We start from the raw sequence: 21538 nt of genomic DNA, 5'->3' as shown, positions 1-21538 counted from the left end.
GGCCAAACAATCTGACAGCTAGCTTGGTGACCTTGGACATGTCAGTTCTGTTCTTTGTAAGCTTCTTTGGACTGTGGTCTCTGACTTTCATTTCATTTTTTGTTCCACGGCTAGTAGATCCTTTTGCTAACCTGGCCACCTGGGCACCTCTGTTCCTTCTGTCACTGTTACTCATCTCCTTGTGATCATATATGCCAAAGCCGATGGTACTTAATGCAGAGGAAGCATCTGGGGAGATCTTGGAAATGAGTGTTTTTAGGCTCCGTCTGTAGAGTCTGTCTCAGTGAGTCCAGTCTAGGTCCCAGGAATCTAAATTTTTATAAACATTCCATTTGACTTTGATGCTGGTGGTTCTTAGAAAAACATTGGTTTGGAACATACATTTCATGATTTAGGAAAAGTCAGCTATGATTTACAAAGTAAAAAAAATAGTGTTTTGATTGTTTGCTGTTTTGAATCGAGTCTACTGGCTTACTTGCCTCACCGGGTTGGCTTTGCATAAACACTGTGGGCCAGCTGGTTAACAAGATTATCGAGTGTCTCTGGGGTTTAGGGTAACATAGTAAGGGTTTCTGTGTAACATAGTTATGTTCTTTATGTTTTTCTCCGTGAAATCAAAACAAAACAAAATAAACAATATGTGCTTTTAAAATTCTACAGGTATGCAAATTTTGTGTGTAGTTGATTTTTCCTGATAATCATTTTAGGGTGAATAAATGTGGGATTGGCTCAGTGTTTTCCCAGCAGGGCTTATGGTGAAAAAAGACTGAGATGGATTGTCTGCGAAGAGTAGGATTATGGTGAAGGGAGTAGCAGAAGCAGGACTGTGCTAGTTGTTGGGTAGCTCTCACACCATTTCCCTTAATTAAAGAAACCCCTTTCCTAGCTACACGGTGGCATCCTTTGCTTAATAACCCGTTTGTACTTCCAGATCCCAAATCAGTTAGAGATGTTGGGGAGAGAAAAGGGCAAAACCAGATGCTGCTGTTGGATTTAAATCAGCGTCCAAGATGAGGGGCAGAGGGAAAGCAACTGGAAACTTTCACCACCTCCTGTGGAAAATTTTTATTTTGTGGAGCAGATGGGTCACCAAGCACTTTTTGAACTTTAGGTTTCTCACTAATATAGAAATGTATGTACTAGAGTGAACTCCAGTATTTAGTGGAATACGGATTTCACTTATGTCTCCCACACCACTCCTGCCCCTTCCATTGTATAGTTTATGAAGGGAGGTATCCTGTAAGCTAGAATGGAAAAGCTGTGGATAGGAAACAAAATTCAATAAAGGTGCAGACCACACTTGTTGGAATTATTTATGAGATCAAGTTCTGAAGGACCGTGAAAGAGTTTTTGTGTTTTATTTCATGAACTTATTTATTTTGATTTCAGAGAGGAAGGGAGAGGAAGAGAGAGAGAGAAACATCAATGGTGAGGGAGAATCATTGATCGGCTGCCTCCTGCCCGCCTCACACTGGGGATCGAGCCCACAATGCAGGCATATGTGCCCTGACTGGGAATTTAACTGTGACCTCCTGGTTCATAGGTCTACGCTCAACCACTGAGCTGCGCAGACTGGGCTTCGTGAACTTATTTAAAAGGGGGGTAAGGAAGCTATGAGGGGAGCTCTGACCAAATCCACATTAAAAAGCAAAACCCTTTAAAAACAAAGAACTATCCTATATTCATTAGCTATTCACATATTAAACCTAGTGAAACTTTCTAAATAGTAGTTGCATTCTCCCTTAATGTGTCGTTGCTTTGTTTGTTTTATTATAGTGATTACAGTGTTCATTAGGACTGACTTGGTAGGTGCAGTGGTTCATATCTTCAAATAACCTGTAATCTGTGAATGCTCACAGCTTCTATTTTCAGCTTTAAAACCTTGCTTCCCACTTCTTCCCCTGTCAGCAGCTATTCCCTTAACGTAAATATTGTTGTCACTGTAATTGTGATGGAACAAAGGCAATTCATGGGTGCTCCTGCATGTTAGCTGTCCCAGTTTCTTATGTGACAGTTAGGTTTTTATTTCCACCGGCTAATTTACATCAGTGCAAACATATTTTCGGTCATCATTGTAGTAGACCTCAGTAACAGCAGCTAAATAGACGGGCTTGTTTGAGTACTTAATTTGAGCAAAGTGGTTTTTAAAATATGTTTATAATAGTCATCCAATATCTCTTCTATCAAAACCCTTTTCATCAGATAAAAAGTGTGAATAGAATCTCTGTACTTGACTACAGGAGAGCCATCCTATCATCTCATATACTAGCCAAAATGTGAAATTAAAATATTGGCTTGCCTTAAACATATGTAATTAATTTCAGAAAGACTTTGTCAATACTCGCTTGATATTTACAGGTAATCTCCGAGCATGCACTCTTTAAACTATATGCTTCATAGAAGTTAATGTGAAAAGGGATAAGGTGATTGCGTGTGTGGCAGGTACTATTTAAAGTGCTAGAAGTGCTCTGATGAGAGGTAGGTTTGAATCTGCTCATTACACATAAATATAGGTTCTCAGTTTTTTGGTTTTTTTTTAAATCACGTTTGTAGCTTGAATTTTTAAAACCAACTTACTGGTGATGTTGTCAGCATTTTATGCCTTTGAAAATGAATGTGTGATATTTATGTGCATAATTAAAATGGTCTGATTATAAACCTAAAATACCCAAAAAAGTACATGCAGTCAGAGCATTGACATCCAAAAGATTTTTCTCTTCTGTCCCTGTCTGTTCACATTTCTATTGTTTTATATTACAATGGATGTTTCTAGAATTGACAAGTCACTGGCATTTTTAGCGTGAGTATTGTATAAAGATGACTTGTATTAGCTTTTCATTTCTGGTATTGAGGATGGATTTCTCATCAGAGAAATGCTGGCTTCCAGGAGCATACGGCGTTTTTAGAGAGAGACTACTTGGCCTGCATTTGCAAGTGGGGAAAGATATGACTTTTAATCCCAGCTCTCTCTTGTCTTGTGGACTTGAGCTAGTCCCGGTGTTATCAGCGGGGAGAGGTCCTTGTCTCCCCCGTTGCTGTTGGGAGTGGATTTCTTGTGATATCCCACAAAAAAGAATTTTCTGAGACTCGCACGGGAGGATGAGTGATTTTTCTTTGCATGGAATTAAATCCCTGAGTTTCCAAAGCCCCTTTTACCTCAGTCCACTCACAAAAGATGTGTAGCTGGGGCTTTAGCAGACCTAAAATCAGAGTCCATGTTCAGAGTCTCCATGCCATGTTGGACCCAGGTCCAGTCCAGCATCAGGCTGGCGTGGCTTGCGTTTCCTGCTGCAATCTAATAGTCCATGTGGGGTCTGCATGGCTGTGGGCCATATGGGCAAGTGCAAGGAAGCCAAGAGCGAGCCTTGAGCACAAGAGAGAAGTAACTCCTTTATTTAGGAGGTTATGTATTCCCGAATATTATTACGCTTGGCGTGCGCACTCCCATTATGGCCAAGATCTCTCTTCCCAGGTGTGATTATCAGGCAAGTATCTTCCCTGTGTCACCCCAATTTACTGGGAATGCATCTATCTCCTCTTTGTTGAACCCTTTCCCCCAGTGTTTTGCAGGGAATAGGCTGGTGGTTCCCTGAGGTGGGGGCAGGGGATGGGGGCAAACTTGCAGCTTCCTGGTGAAGCTGCCCAAATGACATGCCTATAATGTCTGGCTTCCCCCTTTGCTCTTTTCCTATTATTAATAACTGGCTAATTATAGTGGTGTTTCCTGGGCTGTATACTTTCATTCTTGTAAACTCATGTATATACACTTTAAAAAAAAATTTGTGGCATAGTACTATATATTAAATTTCTGACAGAATCCTGTTTTTATTTCCCTTGTAAAAGTGGAGATTCTTTGCTTGAAAAAAAAAATTGAGTCTGGGAAAATCTACTCAGGATTGGCTGGAGTTACATTCCAACTTGGGAAACAAAAAAAACATAACAAAACTCCCCACAACTGTGTGTGTGTGTGTGTGTGTGTGTGTGTGTGTGTGTGTGTGTGTTGAGGGAGAACAAACATTACAAGTGTAATTGAGGAAGGAAAATTTCTCTGTGGAGGACTGGTAGAGTAAACAAGAGTGAGGGGTTTTCATTACAAAGTACATCTAACTGTGAAAGAATAAAGGTTAAATGTTAACTGAAGCTGCCTGCATCTGCTACCATCTTTATTGAAGATGGCAGATGTTGGGAAGGCAGCGGGCGTTTTCAGTTGCTTTGCTAAGTCTTTGAGCCTGATCATCTGTTGAATTTTATTTGAGGGAAGAGAGATAAGCAAGGTTCATCTTTGTTAACATTGAAGACATTAAGAGTTTGCAAGGTAACAATCACTTCCCCCTTCTCCCCTAATGCCTTTTAATAAAATGCCTTCCTTCTGTTTACTTTTTATTGGGCTGACATGTTTAGTGCTAGTATCTTCCAAACTGGACAGTTGTTGGTCTCCTCCAGCTGGGAAACTTTAAAGCCCTTGAGGGACCCCCCTGAGTCAGTTCTGTTGAATGAATTCTGAGATGGTGCCAGCGATTCTTTCTCATACCAACCACATCACAACTGAAATGCATTCCAGCATCACCTTCACTTGGGTTTTTTGAGGAAAGCCTTTAAGGAAGATGAGCTTATGCAGTGTTTGCCACCAGACTATTGATGATAATAATATGTGCAATTAAATGAATGCATTCATTTAAAAACCAATAGAACAACTTGGAAGGTAAGTTTCTTATAAATACTTATGTGCTTTGACATGTAGCTAGCAAGAGCATTTTATTAATAATGCCATAGGACTGCCGTTAGTATTAAATAAAGGAATGCATGTAAAATTAGTACTCTATCTAGGCTATATGTTCAGTGCATTATCACTGCATGAGATCTTTTTATTAAGCCTCATAATAATGCTGCAAAAAAGCAGAGTGTAACTTACTCATCCAGCTTTACCCATGAAACTGAGGCTTCAGTGTTATGTGACTTCTTAAAGTCACATTACAGAAGTGAGACTGGAACCTAGATGCTCTGATTCATACCTAGTTACACCTAAAGGGTAAATTTATAGCAACGAGAGGTCTGTGACTAACATAACTGTATTTATGTATGATTAGTGAAGCAGTAGTAGGAGCCAGTATTGTAGATTAAATATATTTAACTACCTGTAAACTTTAGGAGAACACAGCCTGTTGCATTAACTGATGAACTGCAGTCCCCACAAGCGTTGCATAACATAGAGTAGGTGCTTAATAAACATTTGTTATATGAATGCATGAATAAAAGAGTCACAATGGAATACTATGCTGCTGTAAAAAAGAAGGAATTCTTACCATTTGCAACAGCATGGATGGAACTGGAGAGCATTATGCTAAATGAAATAAGCCAGTCAGAGAAAGATAAATATCACATGATCTCACTCATTTATGGAATATAATGAACAACATAAACTGATGAACAAAAACAGATCCAGAGACAGACCATCAAACCTCAGAGGGAAAGTAGGGGAGGGTGGAGGTAAGGGGGAGAGATCAACTAAAGGACTTGTATGCATGTGTATAAGCCTAACCAATGGACACAGACAATGGGATGAGGGCATGAGTGGGGGGGCTGGGGGGTACTGGGGGGATAAGGACACATATGTAACACCTTAATCAATAAAGAAATTTAAAAAAATAAAAATAAAAGGTTAAAAAAAGTCACATATTTTAGATGACTTGCTATGCCAGCTTTAGAATGCAACAGGAAGTTACTCTTTATTGAAGATGATTCAGAATGATTTCGGTAGATTTAAACATCTTCCATTTATAATCTGCTTCCTGTTTGTAAATATCAGAACTTGTCTACTGATTTATTATGCTTAGACCAGCAAATCCAGAATTGTTTGGTTTTGCATTCCCTAAATAATCCCTCGGTGAAAGCAGTATTATCTGCATTCTTGGCACAGGGAATGATAGGATGGCACTTAAAAATTTCTTGAAGAATTTATGGAGACTGGGCTTAATGATTCCATGATTTATCCTACATCATCAGGTTTTGTTCATTTATTTTACTTAAGGGCGTAATGTATTAAGAGTTGACTGGAAAAAAATAAAAAGGAAAATTTGATGCATAGATGAATACTTATTGAGATATAGAAAATGTTGTAATTATCATATTAATAATGAAGCCAAAAAAGGAGAGAATTCCATCTGTAAAGTATAAAATGTGGCATTCCATGTAAACCCAGTATAAGAATATTTTATACAACTTTGGTTTGAGAACTCTGAGCCCATTTGCCATCCCTCTTGAAAGAAAGATTCTGTTAAATTTATTTTCTGAGTGTTTGTCCTACTTTAGACACCAAAGAGAGTAAATACAAATATGGAAAGTAAAAAAAAAAAGAGCAAATACGGAAAGTCATATTCCCCACTCTCAAGGACCTCAGTCAAACAGAGAGAAGACAAATACACAAATATCTTTAATACAAAGCACAGTGGGATGAATGGCTGAGCTTTAGATCCATGTGAGATCAGTGAGAAGGAGAATCATGTAGCAGAGTAGGCGGATAAGATAGAGCTTCACGCATGTGCTGGTGTTTGCGATAGGCCCCCACAGTATGCAGGATAGTGGGGCATTTGACAAGCAAACAGAAACCCATGTACTGGGCAGTGCCCTTCCTGCTGGTGCAGGAAGAACTCTTGGTAATGCTGTTACCTATAGTTTAGTATCTTTTTTTACATATTATCCAGTTTCTTTCTGAGGATGTTTCACCACTTTGAGACTTTTGTTGGCACAGAATAAACTTAACTCAAAACTAAGCAATCTACTTATTGGATAGCGTTGGCAAGTGAATTGATGGTGAAAGAGTTTGGAGCTCATGCTTACATGTGGTTTCTGTATGATCGCATATTATAGCTATAGTTCAAACAGCTGCGAGTAAATCTCTTGGCCATAGCACAATCGTGTCAGGATTTACTTTCCTTTGTAACTTGAATTTGTTTTGTAACAATCAAATTTTGTGTGCTTTAAGCCCCCTGACTATGGACTAATATTAAGAAATAACATGGACATTTCAGTTTAACTCAAATGATTGGGAAATGGAATGCTGCAGTATAATCTAACATTATGGTAGCTAGGAGATTACATAGGGTGTTGAAATCCCTAAATTAGAATGAAAGAAAAATAATTTTCATTTAAAATATTCTGAATATAATTAGAATTGAACTTCTCATTTAATTATTCAGAAAGCTCTTTGGAGTTGTAGAGTTTGAATTTAATGACAGAGGTGTTTGTTATTCCTTATTTTTAGGAAATCAATTATGACCACTTGGCCTTTCTGACAATTTCATTTCTGGATTAATGAAACTTGAGCTTCTCAAGCTTAAAATCAGAACTTTTGTTTTTAGGCTCTTATATAAATCTGTTATATGAATTGCACTCTTTTGTAAAGCCTTAGGTTACCAAGCACATGGTGATTTGACATGTTAAATATGGCTGTAAATTAAGTTAATATAGCCCAAATCAGGAAGTTTTTGATAAATTAAATATTGAGGGGCTAAGTTAAATCCTTATTTCCACTTCATAGTCTCAAGTACTTTGATGATTAATATATATTCCTGGCAGTGCAATATTCACTTACTCTGAGGTACTACTAAGTGGGGTTCATTGTAATTTAGTGAGACCATTCTCACTGCTGAGAGTCAGCCTGCTGAGAACATTTTGTATTAATATTAAAGGTCAGATGTTCCACTGGCCTTCACTAGTCCCTGTTATAGTGCACAGCTCATTCTTATATACTTAAGTATCCTTCCCTGAAAGTTTAAAATATATTCCAATATTATTAAAATTTATTTATATCTTGGCAATTAAGAATTAAGGCAATTCACCCCTACTTATCCCTCATGGATATGTTCATACACTACCCATTTATCTATAATATTTTCTGCTATGGCTACCAACAGAGGGCATTTATCATTATAAAAGGCTGAACATGATTTGTTTTTGTCGGAAACCAAAAGGTGACCTGACTGTTACCATATTTCATCATTTGGCACTTAATTTCTTCAGATATGTCTCCTTATGAAAGTTAAAGGCTCTTAAAGGCTCTTTGGTATCTCATGGAACTCTAGGAGATAAAAATTCCTTTTGATGTTTTTTATAAGCAATTTGGTGAATGCTTTCTGTACTTTGTGTTTGAGTTTATTATTCAAAATAACAGTGTATTAAGAAGAGATGACCCACCCTGGCAGGTGTTGCTCAGTTGGTTGAGCATTGTCCTGTACCAGTGGTCGGCAAACTCATTAGTCAACGGAGCCAAATATCAACAATATGATTGAAATTTCTTTTGAGAGCCAAATTTTTTAAACTTAAACTATATAGGTAGGTACATTGTTATTAACTTAATTAGGGTACTCCTAAGGCTTAGGAAGAGCCACACTCAAGGGGCCAAAGAGCCGCATGTGGCTCGCGAGCTGCAGTTTGCTGACCACGGTGACCTATACAATGAAAGGTCACAGGTTTGATTTATGGTCAGGGCACGATAACCAGGTTATGGGTGCGTTCCAGGTCGGGTGCATATGGGAGGCAACTGATTAATATTTTTCTCTCACATCGATGTTTCTCTCTCTCCCTCTCCCATCTTCTCTCTCTAAAATCAATGAAAACATATTGGGTGAGAATAAAAAAAATGAGGATATGCCTGCATCCTAGTGAATAGTATCAGAGATTGAAGTTGATAACTTAACTTTAGGATTCCAAGCATTTCACCTTCAAGAAACATATTTTTGTAACACTTTTCTAACCCTAAAATGTTTGGACTGTCCTAAGAGAACCTTAGAATTTATTCTTATAAGGGTGCTAATTAAAATATTACTGAGATAGTGATAAGTAATATATCAATTGACATAAGTTTCTGCAACCTAAAAGTTTTCATAATTCAGTCCAATGACCCATATATTGGTTGTGTTAGTGTGTGAAATTAATTTCCTATCGTACTTTACTTGTCATTCCTAAGTAGGCTATTTTATCATATAAAATAAATAAACACAGTTCTGGGTAATAGCAATGTTTTCCCATTATGGCTGTGCCCAAGGAACACTAGTAAAATATTTAAACAACTTCTAAAAATGTAAGATGTTTCCATCCTCCAGGCTAAGTTATGTTATGAATTCAAAAGACTTAAGTACATGCTGAGAAGATAAGCAACTTTGTTTTAAAGTTGGGTCAAAAATAATTCATCTGCAATACAAAAAGTTGACTTACGTTCCTTTATGTATTGTCCCTCATTGGTCATATTTTTCAAGGGCATGTTAATTATTTGATTATTGTTTTGTTTTTATTTGATTATTATTGTTTTGCGTAATCATAAGGTTACATGGCATTTTCCCCAAATCCCGAGCCATTGAAGAAATAATGTATTTCTTCATTTGTTCTTTTCTATTGAGTCCCAGTGAGGGAGGTCAGTGAACTTAAAACCAAAGGACAACTCTATAATTTATTTCTCATTTTAGGGGGAAATTATGTTGCTGCGCTGAAACTTGAGTTCTGTCAAATAATCTATAGCCTGGAAATGCCATTAGGGAGTCTACCGTAATGATTCCAGAGTAGTTTGCTATAGATTTTCTACATACTTTCTAACCAAGCAGAATGTAACCTAATGGACAGCAGTATGTGAAACAGGCTTGAGTATTATTTTACTTACATACTCTCTGGTTCCGCAATTCCATCCCACCCCCAAATTGAAAATATTGCACTTCCATCTGTATAGAGTATAGATGGCTCATATTTATATTTGCAGGGATAGATTGCAATGGGTTTTTGTAGCAGTTGTTTTTTCATTTGTTCCCACCTTCCTTTTCCTGATGCCTTTCCACATATAAAAGTGGGGGAAGTGCATCGCTGCCATCCCGGGTAAATTTTGCATGTCTCCTTTGGATTTGGGCTGCTGCACTGCAGTACATGATAATATGACAACCACAGTCAGGTGTTTCTTTAGTTTCCTCGTATTCAATATCAGTATCCCAGCTGCGCCACTGAGATTTGAAGAACTTCTTCAACTCTTGGTAGTTGCCCCTAGAATTCTTGGGCAAAACACTGAATCCAACCAAACCTCTTCTCTCTGTTAGTCTTCTGGTTCAAGACTAAGCTTAGACAAGTTGTAGTTTCCAAATGAACTCAAAACACAACCACACAAACCTGGTGTATTTTTAGCGCAAGTGCTTTTGGCATAATTTTCTTCTGCTCTAGAATTAAAATAAAACACCTGCATTATTTTAAATGACATATGCAGATGTTGTCAATCTGACCTGTCTTTCTAGAACATCATGCCTAATAGAATATTTAATGAACCTCTGCAATCAAAATTGTGTGTATGCACGTATGCAGGTGTAGCTTGGTGGAGTAGGAAGAGAAAACTTAGATATAATAATAGTTATTCATTATATATAACAAATCAACCCAAACTCAGCAGCTAAAAACAGCATATGATTATTAGCTCACTTAGCTTGGGTGATTCTGGCTCATGGTCTCATGAAACTGCAGTCAAGTTGTTAGCTGGGGCTGCATTCATTAAAGGCTCGAGTGGGACTAGAGGGTCTGATTCCAAGATAGCTCACTCACATATGTATTTATTGATCTCTTTTAGAGAGAGAGAGAAAGAAGATGGGGTGGGGGAAGAGGAGGTGCATGCTTCTGTGTCTTTTATAGCCTAATTGTGGAAGTGACTCACCATCATTGTACTGCATGCTGTTGGAGCAACCCTGTGATAGTAAGGAGGAGACTATCCAAAGTGTGTGAGTACCAGGTGGCAGGATTGTTAGGCACCAACTTGGGAGTGGCTGTCACAGATATAAACCATCTATTTGTCACTAATTTCTTGAGTTTCAGTTTCCTTGTCACTTGTACTGACCCATCGAAATGTGGAGGTCTTATGATGGATGCAAAAGCACTCTGTGAATATGAAATAGCTTTTCCATCTGAGGGTTATGAGCAACGATGTTCCTTTTTAGAAGGAATAAATGAAAGGAAAAATAACAGTATTTGGGAGTGAGGCATGGAGAGAAGGAATGAAAAAAGGAGGAAATGAGAAAGGAAGGCATCTCCTCTATTAACAGGGACCAGAGGTCTCTGCTCTGTTATTGCTCCTCCCTTTTATCAATAGCAAACATTAACTGCACACAAAGTGGGTGCTTATGTCCTCCAAAGACATAATCTCATTTTATTTCAGGGTTAAACAAAAGCTATTATGAGCTCCCCTTTTCAACTGGGGCAGATCTGATGAAAATCAAATGAATTTCCATCAGTCGTCAGAAAGGTGTGATGTAAATCACCCGTGCCAGGACTCCCTCATTGCCTTCCTCAAAACCAGAATTGAGTGCCAGCCTCCATTAGCGGTGCTTCTGCCACCCATTAGGAAGGACAGCTAATACAGCCATTAGGATTTCCATAAGCCACTGACCTTGGCTCAGTGGAAAGTGGAATCTAGAAAGTGACTGCATTTATTATCATTTTTAATGTGTGTGTTCTGGAACTCACTTTTCCCGATGGAGGGCATTCAACTTCATTTTGGCATCCAATTTGTGGAGATATCACCTTCCTTTTAGAATGAAAGTAACAATCCCTGTCCCCTCAGTATGATTGGTGGCTGGGGACCATTGACCAAGTGAAGTCCTGAGGACTTCAAATTCCTGTGCCCACAGCCCAGTGTGTTATCCTCTCAACCTACCGCCTATGCATATGTGCTCCATTGACAAAGTGATGGGAAGTGGTCATTTGACATCGCCTAAAAATGGACTAAAAGCAGGAGACTTTCTTTTTTCCCCTCTAGGAAATGATGACAACAGTAAATTTCACACATGCCCGGACCTTGCCCATTTCTTGTGTCATTACTTACTCCCTGACCTTTACTCTATCTCGTATCTGAGATAAATATTAGGGAAGGGATGAGGCTCTGGCCATCCAAGCAGGCATACCCTGGCCTTAAAACACTTTTTTTTTTTTTTGCATTTTGATTTGACCTTTATGAAATGTCTTCTAAGTTAAAACACCTGGATCAAAAGAGCCACATTAGCCTGCCCAGTTTCTATCCATTAAAAGCAGCTTTTCCTTCCCATAGCCTGCTTAGCCAGTTTGTATCCTCAGTCATCTCACCTGCCTCTGGCCCCTCAAATCCTCTAAACTTCCCCTTGTCTACATCCTAGGACTTTGTCATTCTCTTTCACCGTTTACCATTTTAATAGCCATGCATGTAATTGGCCTCCCTAAGCTTCTTCCTTCTCCCTTTCATTCATTCTCCCCATAGCGGCTAGTTGTTCAGAAAACTCTGATCTGATTGTGTTTTTCTCCAGTTTCTGTTTAGTGGCAGCTTTTTATTGTCCACAGCAGCATTACCCACTAGAAATTTCTGTGATGATGGAAATGTTCTATGTCTGTGATGCTCAATATAGTAGCTGCTAACCATACATGGCTACTGAGCTCTTGAAACTTGTCTAGTGAAATTGGAACTCAATATTTACTCTTTTTTAAAAAATTAAACAGAAATGGCTACATGGGGCCACTTGCTACTATGCTGGACAGTGTTGGTCTACAGGATCAAGTCTAACCTTCCTTTTTCTTATCACTATTCTTTTCCCTTTCCATACTAAACATATACAGGATACAAGTAACATGTTCTCATGTGATAGCTTACAACCTTTTTACCTTACTCCACACTAAGATATGTGTTTTCTCATGTGACCAAGACACACTTGGATAGTCACATATATCCACCAGATATTTACTGAGGCACCTACTATATCTAAAGCATTGTAAATGCATCTATGAAGAAAATAGACAAGATTCCCTAACCTTATGGAGCTAACATTCTATTGGTGAGAAACACAATGCACAATAAATAATAAATGTCATGGAAGTAACTTGTATAATGCGTTACAAAGTGATGGAAAGAGGACAAAGCAGAGCAGGACAGGTAGAATTAAAACTGCTGGTGAGTGTGGGGAGCAGGCTGCATAGGATTAAAGAGGGTGGTCAGGGTAGGCCTCATGGAGCAGAAGCAAGGACTTGAAGGATGTGAAATTAACTAGCAGGTGTCTGGAGAGGACATCCTCATTTCATACAGAGTGATGGGCCAGAGCAAAGGTCCTAGTCAGGAATGTGTTTGGCCTGTGCAGGAAATAGGAGGGGCAGAAGGGTGGCTAATGGTGATAGTGGGATGGGAGGAGTGGAGGAGGTAGTACAGGTGGTAGTGGACCAGAGTGGTAGCAATAGAAATAGTGAGCATATTTTATAATGCTTGAACCCTCACGAATCTACTGTTATAGGCACTCTAGAAATTCATTGTATCTCTTATCCATTATATCTTCTCCCTCCCCTCAGAAGTAACTACTATTCCTGTGTTATAGTAATTTCAACCTCGCTTTTCTTCATAGTTTTATTGCCTATGATGCATCCGTAAATACTATTATTTTCTTCTCTTTGAACTTTATGTACATTGTGTGAATTCTTTTTTGTGACTTTTTTTGCTCAACCTAATTTTTGTAAGAGTTATTGATGGCTTTGCCTTTACCAGTAGTATCTTCATGCACACTGATGTATATTTTCCATTGTATGAATATCCCTCAATTTATCCATTCAACTGATAGACATTTATATTGGGTTGAATTTGGAATATTTATATATAATGTGCTTTGATCATGCTTATATACGTATATTCTGATATACATAAACACTCATACCTCTATGATATGCACCAAGAGCTAAATTACAAGGGATAGGATATGCATATATTCAACCTCATTAAATAACGTCATACTGTTTTACAAATTTACATGTATGAGAAGCCCTGTTGTCCTACATCCTTGCCAATACTTCTTATTGTCAAACTTAAAAAATTTTTCAGTTTGACCAATGTGTAGTAGTATCTCCTTAAGGTTTTTTTCCCCCCTCATTTTTCTACTAATGGAATTGAGCACCTTTCCAAATTTGTATTGGCTATTGGATTTCATGTTTTGTGAAGTGCCTGTTTAAAGTCTCCTGCTCATTTTCTATGTGGTTGTAACCATTTTCTCACTGATTTGTTCAGTCCTTTGTATTTTCTGCATACCACCCTTGTCAATTATATGTTGCATACATATATTCTCACAATATATAGCTTATTTCACCCTTATGCCAGTGTCTTTGGATGAAGGATACTCCAAATTTCAATGTTGTAGAATTTATCAATCTTTTCCTTTATGGTTAGTTATTTTTTATTAGATCATTTCCTACTCTCCAGCTCCAAAGATACTCTATATTATTGTTCAAAAGCTGTGTAGTGTTAATTTTCACATTTAAATCCTCAATCCACCTGGATTTTTATGTATGGTGTGAGGAAGGAGTTTACTTTCCTTTTTCTCCCAGTATGGATTTCCAATTTTGTGATACTCTTTTTTCTTTTAAAATGTTTAAAAGAGGGTAAAAGGGGGAATAAATGGTAATAGAAGGAGACTGTTATGGTGGTAAACACACAGTACAATATACAGATGCTGTATTATGAAATTTTACACTTGAAACCTATATAAATGCATTAACCGATCTCACCCCAATAAATTCAATTATAAGTAAATAAATAAGAAAATGTTTCTGATTGTGACCCATTAAATTTATTTCATGCCCCTCTGATTAGCTATCTTGCAGTTAAAAAAATTGCTCTTCTGTTACCCAACCATCGCTTATATGCCCAATGGGATAGGTTCTAAGTAACAGAATCTCAACCTGAACCACCTAAAAACAAACAAAACAGGAGACAAGTGCTTCAGTAATTTCCAGACCAGTGATGGCGAACCGATGACACTCATTTTTTTTGGTTGATTTTTCTTTGTTAAATGGCATTTAAATATATAAAATAAATATCAAAAATATAAATCTTTGTTTTACTATGGTTGCAAATATCAAAAAATTTCTATATGTGACACAGCACCAGAGTTAAGTTAGGGTTTTTCAAAATGCTGACACACCGAACTCAAAAGGTTCGCCATCACTGTTCCAGACCCTTAAGGAAAGGATGCAGCCTGAAGGATAGATTAGAATTACAGTGCTGTGTGCATAGCTGATCCATATGTTTCTCTACAGAGCAGGTAATCGGAATTACTAGTTTCTAGTAGTTACTGAGCTTTCTATGTCACATATCCAACTACTGTAGGGCATCTGTTTCCATATATGTCCCAAATTCTCATTGTCGCATTATGGAATAATCCATTTATGTGATAATTCATTATGGAAACTTCTGCTGCGAAATGTGACTGATGAGAACAGAGCAACTTTTGGGTCAATTGCTGGATGAACAATTTATTGAGCAAGACATCAAGTATGTCCATGCCTCTGTGTGCTTTTACCCCTGGAGCCTCTGGTTGAGATTCTGCCTCTAAGAGGGGAGCTTTCCTTGTAATTCTTCAGGTGTCAATTGATTTCCTCTGCCACGGAGGCCTCTTGGAGCTGCCTATAGTTATCGAAATGACTCGTTTCTATGTTTCCTTTAAGCTGTGAATGCTGATGCCTGTCTAGCTAGTTATTTTTATGAAAATAATGTCACATAGATGATGTCCAATGAACCTTAAATTGATATAAGCACATATGTAAGGCATTTTAAACCTACACTATTGATTAGAATTCCCATAAACTTCCAAAGTTGTACTGCACCTTGCATCAATTCCTGAGTACGTAATTGGCCACTAAATAAATTCTATTCTTCAGAGTTGGGTTTTATATGTTATAGCAATGGGTTTGACTCAGGCTATTTGTCCCAATATTGTTTTTATTTGATTTTGCAGTTGAAAACAATTATAACTCATTTGACTGGTAAGAAATGCCATAAGTATTTCTCCTTACTTTACACCAGGGTAATATTTCCTTTGTTGATTTTAAGTAAAATATTTTTAGGCTAAGTTCAAGAATATTATTTTATGTGCACCAAAAGGTATGTGGCTGTTTTTTCCCATCATAATCATTGCTACTCATAACCCTTTTTGCTTGTTAATTTCATTGTCCTAAGTGGATTTTGAATGCAGAATAACAGATGTGATCAAGCACAGAATGTTTGTAATACGTCCTGTTATTAAGAAAAATTATGCCTTGTTTTGGCATAATGAAATATTTTCACGGCAGAAAATAACTGAACTGCATTCATTTACTTGTCAAAGTTATCCAAATGCAACTTCTAAGTGGGAATGGTATTTGTAGATAGGGTAAAAAAATAAAATAAAAATGGACATTTAACTAGGGGGCAAAATTCTTCCTATAGTATGGATTTACAGTTAAGATCATCAGCCATTTGGTTGGGAAATGATGGGGGTCTGGGGCAGCATGTGCTTGGTTGCTTGGGGACTCATGTCAGAATGGGTGAAATGAGTAGAAATACTTGCAGAGATTGAGATAAAGGTATATTTCTTTTCTCAGGAGTACCTAGCAGGTACCCCTCTCCTCTCCTTTTGTGTCCTGTTTTCTCCCATTTTTTTTCCTTCCCTCCCTGTGCCACTCCCCTCTTTTCTCCACCACAATCTTTCTGCTCCTCTCCTTTATCAACCTTACTTCAGTTTTAGGTATTTCACATGCCTTTCTATGAGGATTGAGAGATTTCCAGATGTATCTAGGCTTTATTCAACATCTTTTTTTTTCTTTTTAGCAATATGCAAAATGGTGTGCACCTATTTTCTAGGCATGTAGACTAGAAAAATGCACCTATTGCACAAATGCATATATCATCTGGAGACAGTGCAGGTGAAGTTTTCTAGGGTAAAAGGAGAACACGTTGCCGCCATTTACACTAATAAAAGAGAAAGATGCAAATTGACCATACCTTCCCAATGCCCACCAGCCAATCAGGAGTGAGTATGCAAATTAACCCAACAAAGATGGCAGAGTGAAGGTGGTGCTGGCAGCCAGGGGAAGGAAGGCCCATTCTTGCACAAATCTTCATGCATCAGGCCTCTAGTCTTTAATAAGTAGGGGAGTGCTGGATGCTTGAGGTTTAGTCTTGCTAACATTGAAGGAGCGTCTTTCATCAAAGCAGCTTTGACTCCATATTGTTGTTGCTCAAGTAGAGGACCTTGAAGCTGAGTAAAGCTAGAAGATGATAATTCTCAAACAGTCATGTTGAATTGTTAGGACAGTTGAATTGTTAGGACAAGTCTGATTAAGCAGCGTGAATATCTAGCTTTCCAAGGTGATCATGATAAAGAGTGCAACAGCTGTAGGAATGTGTAAGTTCTGGGCTGTTTAAAATGGCTTTCCCACCATGCCTTATTCCCTCAGCAGAAACCTTGGTGTCATAGTTGCAATAATTACTTTGATGTAGATGTTCTTAAGATAGGTATTGGATTCAGACATTTGGAATCATTTTCTAGTTATTAATGAAAGTACATCCACGTGTTTTTCTTGGGATTCATGCATAGAATTCCGAACTTTTCCTTTTTGTGTCCATCTGGGACAAATCTCAAAAACAGATAGTGCCTAACACGGGCAAAAATAGACCTGACTGCAGTATTGACCAAACCTCAGCAATTGTTTAGGGAAATTTATGGGAATCTCTTTGAAAATTTTCAACTTGACTCTGACTATTTAAGGAAACTAAACCCTTACTTAAAACAGGAACTAGCACCATTGTTTCTGAGTTCTTAATTCATAAATTATGTCATGGTGATTTACCAGAGTAATACTAAAATCTCATTATATAGCCTTTTTCTTTCATATTCTGGTTGAGTATCTGTGTCGCCACTAGTAATGAACATGTATATGCAACACACACACGAATTACGAGGCTTCTCAGACTCTTTCCTGTCTGGCATTTGTTCTCCATCTGTACCAATTAGAAATGGCTCTGTTTTACAATCCAAAGTGCACATGTTATTCAGGAAAACGATTTAATAACCTTTGTTTCCTTACTAGAAGCCATAGCAACTGTATTTTTTAACCTTGTAATACATTATGGGAGAGTTCTTGTGTTCCTTACGCTTTTGTTAGTTTCTGTTTGTATTGTCTCTGTATTGACTATAACCTCCGCTAATCTGGTTTGAAGCTTCACCCTAACTCACTGAACTTGAGGGGGCTCGGCAGATAATTTAGTCAAAGCCCAGTATGACCACTCCTTGTTTATCCTCTACAATCTTATACCATTTCAGTGTGCTTTTATTCCATGCCACTTGGTTCATGAAGCCACTTGACAATAAATCTATGACATGGCTATGGCTAGGGGCGTTGACACTGGCAGCCAAAACACAGCTGACGAAGGACTTCAGTGTGGAGGCAGAGGAGTGGGCAGGATGAAATGGTAAGTCCATTCAGATGGGTTTCCTTTCCTGCAAGTGTGAATACAAAGTCTAGGTCAACGGAAGGGTATTCAGGATTCTTAACTGTGGTTTGGATAGGACCATGCCTATGTGAATCTCCTTTCGCACTAATCAAAGTTACAATACAGTCAGCCTGCAAGTCTTACATCTTTGGTACCTTTGCCGGATTTAAATGTGGCAGCCTTTCTCTTTCATTCATTAGCCCCTTTTCCCTTTTCATCGTCATCTCCTCATTTCAGTCTCTTTGAAATATGTATCCCCCCTTACCAAATTTCTCCTCTTGTGCCTTTACGTGTCTATACGCCAAGCCCTTATTTTGGGTGGGCTGTGGGAGGCCCCGTCTTTCTCTCCAACAGCTTCATAAGGAGTCCAGCTGTTAGCTGTCAGGGGCTTTCTCTTTTATTAGTCTCCGAAGGCAGGACTGGCAGGGTGCAGCATGTTGGTACAAGATCCCAGCTGTTGCATTGGTGCTGTCGGAGGCCCTGATCATTTGAAACTTGAGGGAAAATGTGACCTTATCATAGCAGTTGTTTCTGTTTATTCATTTGTTTGTCTTTGAAGGGCGTGATGTGCAAGATAAAAGAGATGCGGAGGAAAACTATAAAGCATGGCGGCAGTGTGGAGGAAACTGTGTCTGTTTTGCTTTTCAAACTTTTTAGAAGTAGATAGTTTTGGTGCCGAGAGGTAAGATACTGGAGGAAAGGTTAACCAAGGTAGCTGTAGATAAAGTTTCGTTGGCCCAGCTTTATTTGGTAAACAGGCTAAGCAATCTTGGCAAAATTTATTCATGCTTTAAAAACAAGGAGATAAGAAAGCTACCTCTCAGAGGCACACTGAAAGTTTTGCGGAATGGAAAGTTTTTGATGCTGTTTAATCAAAGGGGGAAAAAAGGCAATAAAACCAGAATCTGCTTGAAGGGGACATTGCTTCTTTGTGCGCTCTTGTCTCTCAAGCTCTCTGGGAGATTTCTCTCTGCCAGGGTCCCCGGGGATAATTTAATAAGCTGACCAGATTATTAAATAATGAAATCAAATACCTACAGCAATAACAATACCTGCTTTTACTTGGTTGGGAAAGACTGACAGGAACACACAGAGGCGCATACATGTATATTTAAGAAATGTAACTTATTCAAGATGGGAAACCTTGAGAGAAATGCTTGGTCGGGACTGAGTCATTACCCAGTTAAAAATAACCTTTCCAGGTCATGTCGTTTTGTTTGCCGCAGTGAAATAAGTTTATTTCAGCAGAATGAAGCCATTATTAGCTTGGCAGAGTCCACTTGTCAGAATTTTATGGAGCAGAACACCGTTTGGCTGGGAAATTCAATAAATACTGTAATGTGAGAGGAGTTAAACTCCAAGGGCTGAAGGGGCAAAGAGTCGGGGATTGGTCGCTAATTCATTGTTTTACAGCTCCAATAAGAAAGCGTTGGGATATATGATGAATTATCATTAGAGGTCAGGAACACAAACCTTTTGTGAAATACCAAGGCAGCAGGCCGCGTGAATAAAATAAAAATCCCAAGGTGTATTAGGATGTATAGCACTGAAGGGTTAACATAAATACTGGCAGTGTCTTGATTCTCAAAAGTTTTTATTCTTCTTTTTTGGGAGAGTCCTATGTCTTCTTTATCTGCTCTCCTGGATTGTCTGAGAATTTCTAGAGGAACAAGCTATGAGTGAAAAGCCTATGACCACATAAACCAATCATCAGACCAGTCCTGCAGTGTTAAAATGGAACTGAGCCATTTGTCATCTTAGCAATGTATGAAACCAAACCAGTGGTCACTCTCGAAGTAGTGATGGACTTCACCTTGAACCAGTGTGCTGGAATGATCTAGTGTGGTGAGACTAAATCCAGCCTCTGCCACTGTGTCCTCTTAGGCAAATTATGTGCCTTTTGCAAGCCTTGGTTTCTTAATATGTAAAGTGGGCCTGAATAATAGTATTTACCTCATAGAGTAGTTACTGAGAGGTAAAATGAAAGTGTGAATATAAAGTTTTAATCCAGGACCTGGCACACAGCAAAATTAACAGTAGCAACTTATCTTTACTCAGTCTGATCTTAGTGGGAAATACCAATGGTCATAAGATATCCAGAAATTACTGATACCAGAAAAAAGTCTATAACTTTGTGGGAAATAAATAACTTGATAAGCATACCTATGCCATTCTACGTTCACTGTCAGTATCAATGAACAAATGTACTTTTCCAAACACAACTACAACCATTTTATAGGTGCCTTTTTGTGTTCTGATTTTAAAATCGATTCCTTTATGACCATTTCCATTCATCGTTACAGTTCATTTATGTTATTTTTATTAGCTGCGTTAACCTTCTGGTCTTGTTGATAGGCTATAATTTGCTTGATCTTCACGTGGTGGCTTGTCGACAGTAAGCCTGAAATTGAGTCTCTTTCAAGGATTGGTAAGATTCAGTGGGCTAGAGAAAAATAGGGGTAGAGAGAAAACCTGTTTTGAGGAAAAATGTCACTGCTGACCTCTTTGGAGATCGTTTTCTGACTACTTAGGCTGTTGAATGTCATACGAAGGGGAAGTATAAAGTGTTTCTGTTTCCCTGCACCCTCGTCTCTGCAGTAGATAGGGGGAGGGTTCTGTTCATACTTGTCCTTGAAAAGAGTGTGCTGGGTATGTTTTAGCCATCATCTTAAAAGAGATCAAGAATGTTGGCTGCAAACACCAAATGTTACAGATGGCTAACTAGAAAGTCTCATGGATTGACCATTGAGCGGACACACTTGTTGGGCCTGGTAGGCAAACAGAGTGAAGTAGAAGTTCACCTTGTCAGAAATCACTAGGACATTAAAGATAGGGCACGCTAAACCTCTTCTGGAAAAGGGTGTTCAGGGTAATGTGTAAGTCTAGTTTGCATCATTTGCTCAGCAGCCTGACCTTCCACATCCCCTGCACAGTCTGATTAAGATTCAGAGAGCTCTGGAATTCATTTAATTAAACCACTGCCCTGGAGTCCATTATTGCAAAATATTAGCATGGTGCTCTGGGTGACCTTTAAAAGTTTAAAAATTGGTAGAAAAATACAGAGGTTGACTATTCCTTCATCCTAGTGCTTTGTGTAATACTCACCCCCCCACCCCATTTTCCGATAGTAATTAGTTGTACTCTCACTTAAAAACCCTGCCTTCTGTTTATGGTAAAAATTTTAGCATATCTTTTCCTCAGCTAGGATGCAGATCTGACCATGCCTCTCTTCTTTCACTTAATGCGTTTATCTCCTAAGGGTATTTT

General features: G+C 38.3%; 1 protein-coding gene across 26 annotated transcripts in view; it reads left to right on the top strand.

Annotated features, from left to right (window-relative positions):
- Positions 1–21538, top strand: part of PTPRD (protein tyrosine phosphatase receptor type D) — a 2083672-nt gene that overhangs the window by 1625854 nt on the left and 436280 nt on the right. The gene's annotated exons all lie outside the window — the stretch shown is intronic.

Source organism: Myotis yumanensis, unplaced genomic scaffold, assembly GCF_028538775.1.
Source record: "Myotis yumanensis isolate MYYU_CA2020_CCGP unplaced genomic scaffold, mMyoYum1.0.hap1 SCAF_12, whole genome shotgun sequence".
Taxonomy (NCBI): Eukaryota; Metazoa; Chordata; class Mammalia; order Chiroptera; family Vespertilionidae; genus Myotis; species Myotis yumanensis.
The sequence above is the reverse complement of the archived record's forward strand: the minus strand, read 5'-3'. Positions and strand labels throughout refer to the sequence as shown.